Genomic DNA, 9,391 nt, shown 5'->3' with positions numbered 1-9,391 from the left:
ATTACTCCAGTCTTCAGTGTCACATGATCTTCAGAAATCATTCTAATATGCTGATTTGCTGCTCAAAAGACATTTTTTATTATTTTCGATGTTGAAAGCAGTTGTGCTGCTTTATATTTCTGTGGAAACCGTGATACATTTTGAGTAAAAAGTTCAAAAGAACAGCATTTATTTTAAATTAAATATCATTTACTGTAACACTGGTGAATTTTAATGTAAAATCTTGACATTAAAAATACCAGTATAAAATATTAGTATAAAAATGAGTTCCTAATATCATAGCAATCTTTGCGCGTGTGCGAAAGCTTCATGACTTACTTCGATGGGCTTTGGAAACCTAAAACTCTTGGGGGTTTCTGAGAGGGTCTGTTTCGGTGCTTCACAAAAAGCGTCCGGGTGCAGGAGAAGATCCGATGGCAGCAGAAGGTCATAAATCAGAGGACAGGCCTTTTCACTTCAGTCTCTGAGGCGTAACCTCACTTCTGTGGGGTCAGAGAGAGAGAGAGAGAGGCTCCTGACGCTGCTCTGTGGGAACATGGCATGTGAATTACGGCTCTTTTTAATGACCTCCTGACATCAGGACAGACCTGAGACTGAAGGTCAGAAAGTGGTTGGTGGAAAATCACAGGAGAAACCTGACAAAAGTTCGTATATTTTATGTTTTATGGTTCCCTATATCATATTTTTGGACAATATGTAAAAAAATTAGATGATGATGATAAGATAATTTATTTATTTATAATTAGGGATGTAATGATTCACTCAACTCACGATTCAATATATTCGATTCGATTCGCGCTTTGGTTTCACGATTCGATTTTCTCACGATTTTTTTTTTACAAAATGAGATTGAAGACATACAGTAAATGAAAAGGTGTCGTTTTATTAGGCTATTGCTACATGTTTCTTTGTGAAATTGAAATATAACAAAACTAAATGGAAATTTTAAAACAAACTCCAAATCAAACAAGTACGTTAAATAAAAGAAATCTCTTAATATGAACAAACTAAGGCTTTGTCTGTGCTCTTTCCATTTCAAATTAGAGGCAACCACTGGATTTGAATCATGATCCAAACAAAGATGCAGCATGAGTATTTTTTTGATGAAAAGAAAATACCACGTAAACTTTTCTAAAGACAGTCAGTTCTCCTCAGAGATACATTCATATAAACTCCTACTCCAAATGTATCACGATATGTTTGGCATCTCAACCGATTTGAATCGTCACATATTTGAATTGACTTTCGACCGGCTCGCGGTTAATCGTTACATCCCTATTTATAATTAATTATTATAGTTGTTGTTTTTTTCTATTCTAAGTTTTGCAACTCTCAATTTTTGGACAATATGCCAAATAAAATATGTGAATAAAAAGTTTATTTTATTTATTTATTTATTTTGCATGTCATATTTAGCCCTCTGATTTAATGTAGCAAAATTATTATTTTTTTTTATATAAAACATGAACAATATGTTTATTTAAATATATAACCAATGGCTTCTTAAAGAAATATTTTATTTCACATTTTTTTATTTCACATTTACTTTATTTTATACACATTTACAACATACTGCAGAGGCACAAACACCAGAAGGACCAACAAAAGCAGTAATGGTATCGGCATAAGTTTAAAGAGTTTCGAGCGGTGCAAATCTGGACGCGAGGAAAGCCAGACTTTGATGTTATGGGGAGGTTAAAAGGCCTCAGGAGTAATGTGACGCTTAACGTCTCTGTACAAGTGACCCACTGCGATCTAGTTAAAGTTTGTGTATAAGTGCTGCATGCAAATCAACAAGCTGATTCCGTTACAAATAAATCCATCACATTACTGTGTTCCATGTTTTGTGTAAATCAATATACTTGATTGTAAAAAAAAAAAGCAGTGGTTTCTGCAACCAGGCATATGAATGCGCAGGTCTGCAACTGAGCGTTTTCCATCTGTGGAGATTTAGAGACTCCAGTGAAGTGGTCGAATTACACTGTAGCAAACCAGGAGGAACATCAGGCCAACAGCTGTGCCATGTTTAGTCCATGTTCAATGCACTATACCTTTACTGAACCATGAACACATTATTTCAAAAGTCATGCCTTCATCTTTTCCAGACTACTTCATATCAGATTTAATTTTTTACCCCCTTAAAGCATATGTGCAAATGTTTCATCTGTAAGGATGGTGATTTAACTTGAACTATTGCTACACTTCCATTCAAATCAATCAGCAATATATTTTTAATGTCTTTGAAATAAGTCTCTTCTGCTCACCAAGGCTGAATTTATTTGATCAAAAATACAGTAAAAACCGTAATATTGTGATTTATTATAACAATTTTAAATAACTATTTTTTATGTGAATATATGTTGAAATATAATTTATTTCTCTGATCAAAGCTGAATTTTCAGCATCATTAGGCCTACTCCAGTCTTCAGTGTCACATGATCTTCAGAAATCATTCTAATATGCTGAGAAACATTTCTGATTATTATCAATGTTGAAAACAGTTGTGCTGCTCAATATTTTTGTGGAAACTGTGATAAATTTTACTTTTCAGGATTCTTTGATGAATAGAAAGTTCAAAAGAACAGCATTTATTTGAAATAGAAATCTTTTGTAATATTATAAAAGTATTAATTGCCACTTAATATATTTAATGCAAACTTCTATGAATAAAAATGTTAATTTCTTTAAATAAAAGTATTATTGACCGCAGTTTTTGGATATTGTATTGGATGTTTTTCATGCAAAAACATTTATTTCATCAGAATAGATTTATCTATCTATCTATCTATCTATCTGTCTATCTATCTATCCACAGCTGTATTGGTCTTCATTATACTTGGTATTGGATCAAAAAGCAAATAAGTGCTATCACCCACCCAGAGTCTGATGAGCTTGATTATAAAGCACTGCGCAGTGATGGCCAGCTGGATTTCCATCTAATTTACGTCTGCTTGTCCTTCTCTCTGTAATTGTGAGCCGTTTTTATGGGGGAAGAGTCAACAGTGCCGTTCCCACAGTCTAGGGTCGGTCACGCTGGGCTTTAAGGGTATTTCTCCAAGGGATCAGGTACTTCTGGGAAGGTTAAATCAGATGGACAGGAGATTGGGGAAATTAGCCCGTTTAGCTCCAAGAGCTGGAAAAAGTCCATATGTTTTCCATGGGAAAGACCATCTGTGTTTGTTTGTGTGCACATGTGTATCCCTGCTTGCACTCACGGCGTCTGTAGCGCTCCAATGAGAGAAGACGCATCAAAGACTCGCTGGGGTGTGACCTCGCCCACAGTTTTTGGGGCGAGCTGTTCTGTATTTAACCCTGGCCAGCGTGACACAGTCGTACGTCCCTCCGCCACAGCGCAGAGCTTCAAACAAACTTCTGTACCACGCTTTATCACGATCAGAACACGTTTATGATTGCATTATGGAGTGGCGGTGCCATTTGAGCCATGATGAATGAGATTTTACCTTCCATCTGTGGCAGCTATAGGTGACTGACTCCTGCAGATGCTCTTCAAAAGGTCCATTTGCCCTGTATGAGACACACATCAGCCGTATAACTGAAGTTAGTGAGCTGCCTAGGTAGGCAGTATTTTTTGACATCACAAATGAAACTACATACAAAAAGGTAGGCAGCATAACTTCGTCAACTTTTCAGAAACGTCATTTTGAAAAATCACACCCAGGACAATGCATATTTACATGGAATTATGATTTGCAGATTCATTTCTTAGGATTATTTTATGAATAGAAACAGAATTTATTTGAAACAGAAATATTTTGTAACAATATAAAAGCTTATACTGTCACTTTTGATCAATTTCTTACATCCTTGATTAATAAAATGTACTAATTTCTTCTAATTTCTAAAAAAAAAAAAAATATCATACTGACCACAAACTAGTGTTCTTATTACACTAATGGTTTCATTTATTTAGCATGACAATTTATGCATATTGTAAGCTTCAAAGTGGAAAAAAAGTATACAAATTAAATTGATTAAAAAAAGATAATATTATAAATTAACTACAACAATTTTATCTTAATGGCTTTTTAATGGCTTCATTTTCCCAGCTTTTTAAAAAGATTTGATTATAAACATAGATTGAGTGCAGCCTATTTGTAAGGTTTTGTACATTCTTTAGCAGTCCGAGTAAGATTTCATTACTTGCAACCAATTTCCTGTACAGAAATGAGGCTTTGGGTTTTTCATCATTTGGAAATTAATTACACTTTTTTTTTTTTACACCTTAGGCAATAGTCTATATGGAAATCAGAGAATCATGAGAACCAGCTGTCTTAACCACCACATACCCACTTTAAAACCTCTTGCAAAATAATACTTTAAATTTACAAAAGGATAGTTTGGCAAGAAAATACTTTTGAAATGACAACTTGAAGCAGCATGCTAGTGGTACAAAGCCAGAAAAACAAAACTTAAAGATCTTCTTCATTGAAGGTTTGGCTTCAGTTAATTGTAAGCAAAAGTATGAGTGAGAAAACAGATCAATGCATGAGCAAACTATCCCAATGATTCGGAACTGAACTGCAAATGGATTCAGACTCAATAGTGAACCAATTCGAAATTTTAAGCCACATTTCCACTTCAAATTAAAAACTTAAGTTCAATTGCTGCCTTAAATTTTTAACCAAACTGGCTGTACAAGTCATTCAACTTACATTATATTAAACTGACTCATATCATCTCATATAACTTAAAAAATGAAGTTGAAATTTGTTAAATTCATTTGATGAGTTAATGTAATGGAGAAACATATGTTGACAGTTGCTATATAAGGTCTAAAACAAGCTTGTTTACATCCTTGTGGTAGTTAGTTATGATTAAATATGTTTTTAAATAATTCACTGGCTTCTGAAGTCACACTTGATGTACAGTAAGACTATTCTTATTTATGTTGTAAGAAAAAATCTGAGAAAAAGATAATCAACGCATTGGGAATCTAAGGGTTAATCACGTAAAATGAGCCGCATCTGAACAGATAAACTTGAGCTGTGTGTGTGTTACTTCAGGGTCAGTTACCCTGAGGAGAAAAACACCACACACACTTAAGAGCTCAATGGCAATCATATAAGCCACATTGAAAAAAATACCTGTTATCTCAATCTAATCTGTCTACAAGTCAAACAACAGACTGCTGTCACCTGAGGCCTTTCAGAGACCCTCTAAACACACACAGGGTGTGTGAACACCTGCACATAAATAGCTAATTATGCTGATTTCTGATGAGCATATCAGCCAAAAGAGTGATCTGTGAACTGTCTTCTAACTTTCTGAATAAACATCCCGAGGTGATTTTCATATCAAAGCATCACAAGTATTCAAATAGACGCAGGCTGGTACCTCGCACCAGAAAGAGTGACATGGGAGCTCAAGTCCAGAGGAATTTCATGATGAACTCTGTTTGTAATGACTTGTTGCTGACAGGCTGGACAGGAGGGAATGTTTGACCCTCAGCAGATCACGCTAGGTGAAAATAGAGGCAGATAGTTGAGATCTTCCCTCTGTTTAATGGTGTCTAGTACCAGGCACTGCCAAGCATGGCGTATATAGCCTAAACATGAAAAAGTCTTTTAATCCTGCCTAGAACGGCGAACTCTGTTTGTAATGACTTGTTGCTGACAGGCTGGACAGGAGGGAATGTTTGACCCTCAGCAGATCACGCTAGGTGAAAATAGAGGCAGATAGTTGAGATCTTCCCTCTGTTTAATGGTGTCTAGTACCAGGCACTGCCAAGTATAGTGTATATAAACATGAAAAAGTCTTCTTTTAATCCTGTCTAGACCGGCTATCCGTACGGTTTTTAAATACCATGTCCGTCTAACGATGCGGGATTTATAGCCGGACGATCATTTGCCCTCCTTTTAAGATCTATTTTAAACTTTATACAATGGTAAATGAATAATAAATGAATAAAAATGTTAATGTTATGTTCAAGTTAATATTATGGGACATAGCCTGGCGTAGTTGTTGTCAATATAGAGTGTTTTGCTCTGTTTTGCCAAACATTGTGTTTCGTTCCTGAATGATTCATTCGAACGAACCGGATGAGTCAATGAAGACACTTCGATCAGCTGTTTTGAATGAATTAGCTGAATCAATCAATCAATCAATCAATCAATCAATGACTTACTCATTATGAGTGAGAAAATAGTTGAAACGATTCAGTTCATGAGTGAACTATACAAATGTTTCAGACTGAATCTTGAAATGATTCAGACTCGATTTGAACTGAAAAACAAACGGTTTCGGCTCAAATCGTGAACATTTAAAGGGATAGTTCACCCCAAAATGAAAATTATGTCATTAATTACTCACCCTCATGTCGTTCAAAACCCGTAAGACCTTCGTTCATCTTCGGAAAACAAATTAAGATATTTTTGATGAAATCCGAGAGCTTTCTGACACTCCATAGACAGCAACGCAACAAAAAAAACAACTTTATTCAACAATTCTTCTCATCCAATCATAATGGCGGAATACATGATTTGGAGGAGAAGAATTGCTGAATGAAATTGTTATTTTTGTTTTCTTTGCACACAAAAAGTATTCTCATAGCTTCGTAAAATTATGGTTGAACCACTGATGTCACATGGACTGTTTTACCGATGTCCTTGCTACGTTTCTGGGTCTGGGAACATTTCAGTTGCGTTGCTGTCTATGGAGTGTCAGAAAGCTCTTGGATTTCATCAAAAATATCTTCATTTGTGTTCCGAAGATGAACGAAGATCTTACGGGTTTGGAACGACATTGAGGTGAGAACTGTCCCTTTAAGATTTAACTGCGAAACAGGGGTGTGTTTCCCAAAAGCATCATTAGCTAACTATGGTCGTTAGTTCCATTGAACTCCACTGCTAACGACGGAACTTGCGACCACAGTTGCTTTTAGGAAACGCCCCAGGTTTGACCAATACATTGGAAAATAATGGATTTATTAAGAGTAATTCATTCATGAATTCATTTTTAATAAATTTTTTTCCAAATTCTGGGGAAAAAAAAAACAGACACATGACTTAGCCTTGGATATTATCATGAAATATTATAAAATAGCGATGATACTAGCCGAGAAATGTAGTTAACTAGAGATGATTTATAAGCAATGATTCAATAAGCCATTCTTAAAGATGGCCACTTGCTTCATTTCAGAATGAGTCGAATTGGTTGAATGAATAAATGACTCGCTTATTAAGACAGTGATTTGCCGCCACCTACTGACAGGTTTTGGTATCGTATTTAAAGTGTCATTTCATAGTTCTATAAGCAATCTATTTTATATTAATAAAAACAAACTTTTTTATAGCATTATTTATGCAATTTTAACTTTAGTGTAAGTGCATTTTGGCATCTTTTAGCAGCATTAAAAGGGGTGGTTCAGTGTTTTTTTTCTAGGCTTGATTGTGTTTATGGGGTACAGTCTAACATATGTTAATTCTTCGTTTTTTTTAAAAAAGCATTATTTTTCACATAATTTACCTTTATTCCCTTTTCCTGAGGGCGGGGTTTATCTGGGTTTGTGATGTCATGAACCCAGGAAGTAACTCGTTGTAGTCCCTACCAGCCATTTTTGTAGGCATTAAACTGCCAGAATTTTAAAAGACGATATCTCCGTTTGCATTGAACTTTCAGCTTCATACCTTTGCAGATATTGTTTATGCTCAAACAACAACATTACACACTAACTAACGTTAAAAAAGTGAAATCGCAATGAACCACCCCTTTAAACTGTCCAAATACATCTGAATGCCACTTCAGATGCAGATTCCTTGCCACTTTTAGTGCAAAGATGGATTTTGTTGATATTGATTTCATTTGACTGGTATTATAGTATTATTATTCTAATTGCATTGAATTGTCCCATAATGGAAAAATTTGTTTCTGTCAGTGGTTAGGGATTATGTTAAATGACCTGTCACTATTGTGCTACTAGGTCTGAACTGGATTCTGGATAGGCCTTCAAGGATTGTAGGGAACCGGGGGGAAGGGGATTTGAAGCTATATTGGCAGCACGGGTGCAAAGTAAAGACAACATCCCAAACAGCTTTAGAAACAGTAAATGGACACCAGCATGGATCTGGAGCAGTGGGGAGAGGGTCAAAGACACACTCGCATCCTGAAATACAATAAACAAACACACAACAAGCTTTATCACAGCCAATATGTCAGAAAACTGACTAACAGTTCCAATATCTGCTCCCGACAACAAAACAATGGTTAGGCAAGTTGACATATCAGCAGTTGACTTGCATGTGCAAAAAACAACAGATACTAGAAGACAGTTTACACTAAAGCTCATTATAGCACCCCTTCAGACAATACTGAGAATGCAACACAATTCAGAACAAAATATCGATGATGCATAGATATGTTATAGCTCGATGCATATGTTCCAGTGCTATTTTATTTTAGTGCTATTTATTTATAAACTATTATAGTATTTATTAATATTTTGATAATTAGCTTTTATTTTTATATTTTCAGTTTTTATTTGAATTTTTTAAGTTTTTGTTTTTAATGTGCTTTTTATTAGTTTTTTTTAAGTGTCATTTTAATTAGGTTTTTAATGTCTTTTTAGCTTTATATTTATTTCGGTTTTAATTTTAGTACGTCAACTTAAATTTATTTTAGTTAGTTGCCAAAGCAACATTTCTCATTTTCATGTTTTTTTATTTTAAGTTTTTCATCTAATATAATTGTTTCATATTAATTACTGTTTAATGAATTTTTTATTATTTAATTTAAAATATTTTATGTATTAATTCATTTCAATTTAAAAAAAGATTTAATAGTTTTAGTTTAACACTAACACTGACCTGTTCACGTTTCAGGCCTGTACATGCAGTATATGTAAGAGCGCATACATCAATATTCATGCTCATGGGCAATGCATAAATAACGAAATCAATATTGATTTGTGAATGAGTGTCATGGGGAAAAAAGCTCACCTCCCATGATTCCCATCTGCTTCCCAACAAGCGTCATCCCGAGTCTGACGTCTATGACAGTAAAACTTACAAATAACATACAGAGAAATCAATGTGAAACATTGTCAGCTCTCTTGCACATAAATATGTCATGTAAATAACTTCCAAAGAAACATGCTGATTGTATGGCTTGTATGGTAAGTATTAGTGCTGTGTTCAAAATATCGATACGACGATGTATCGTCACAGAGATTTGACGATACGAGTATCGATACAGCTGGACCTGTATCGATATTGTGGCACGTGTGCAGCAGTGGACCGCCCTTAATTTGTTTAAAATTTTACAACGTTTAAAATTTAGTAGAAAAGTGCGAGGTTTCTAAAAAAAGAATGAATAGAGCATATACAGGTGCATCTCAATAAATTAGAATGTCGTGGAAAAGTTCATTTATTTCAGT

General features: G+C 34.8%; 1 long non-coding RNA gene across 1 annotated transcript in view; it reads right to left on the bottom strand.

The window, feature by feature from the left end:
• Positions 1 to 333: 333 nt before the first annotated feature.
• LOC107707634 (uncharacterized) overlaps positions 334 to 9,391 on the bottom strand; it is a 12,550-nt gene continuing 3,492 nt past the window's right edge. Inside the window, exons 2-3 of the long non-coding RNA XR_001636277.1 lie at positions 3,462 to 3,525; positions 334 to 482 (exon numbers count right to left, since the gene is read on the bottom strand). This is a non-coding gene — a long non-coding RNA (uncharacterized LOC107707634). The remainder of the gene's footprint in view (positions 483 to 3,461; positions 3,526 to 9,391) is intronic.

Source organism: Sinocyclocheilus rhinocerous, unplaced genomic scaffold (genome assembly GCF_001515625.1).
Source record: "Sinocyclocheilus rhinocerous isolate Xijiao unplaced genomic scaffold, SAMN03320098_v1.1 scaffold235, whole genome shotgun sequence".
Taxonomy (NCBI): Eukaryota; Metazoa; Chordata; class Actinopteri; order Cypriniformes; family Cyprinidae; genus Sinocyclocheilus; species Sinocyclocheilus rhinocerous.
This window is presented reverse-complemented; position numbering and strand designations above follow the sequence as displayed.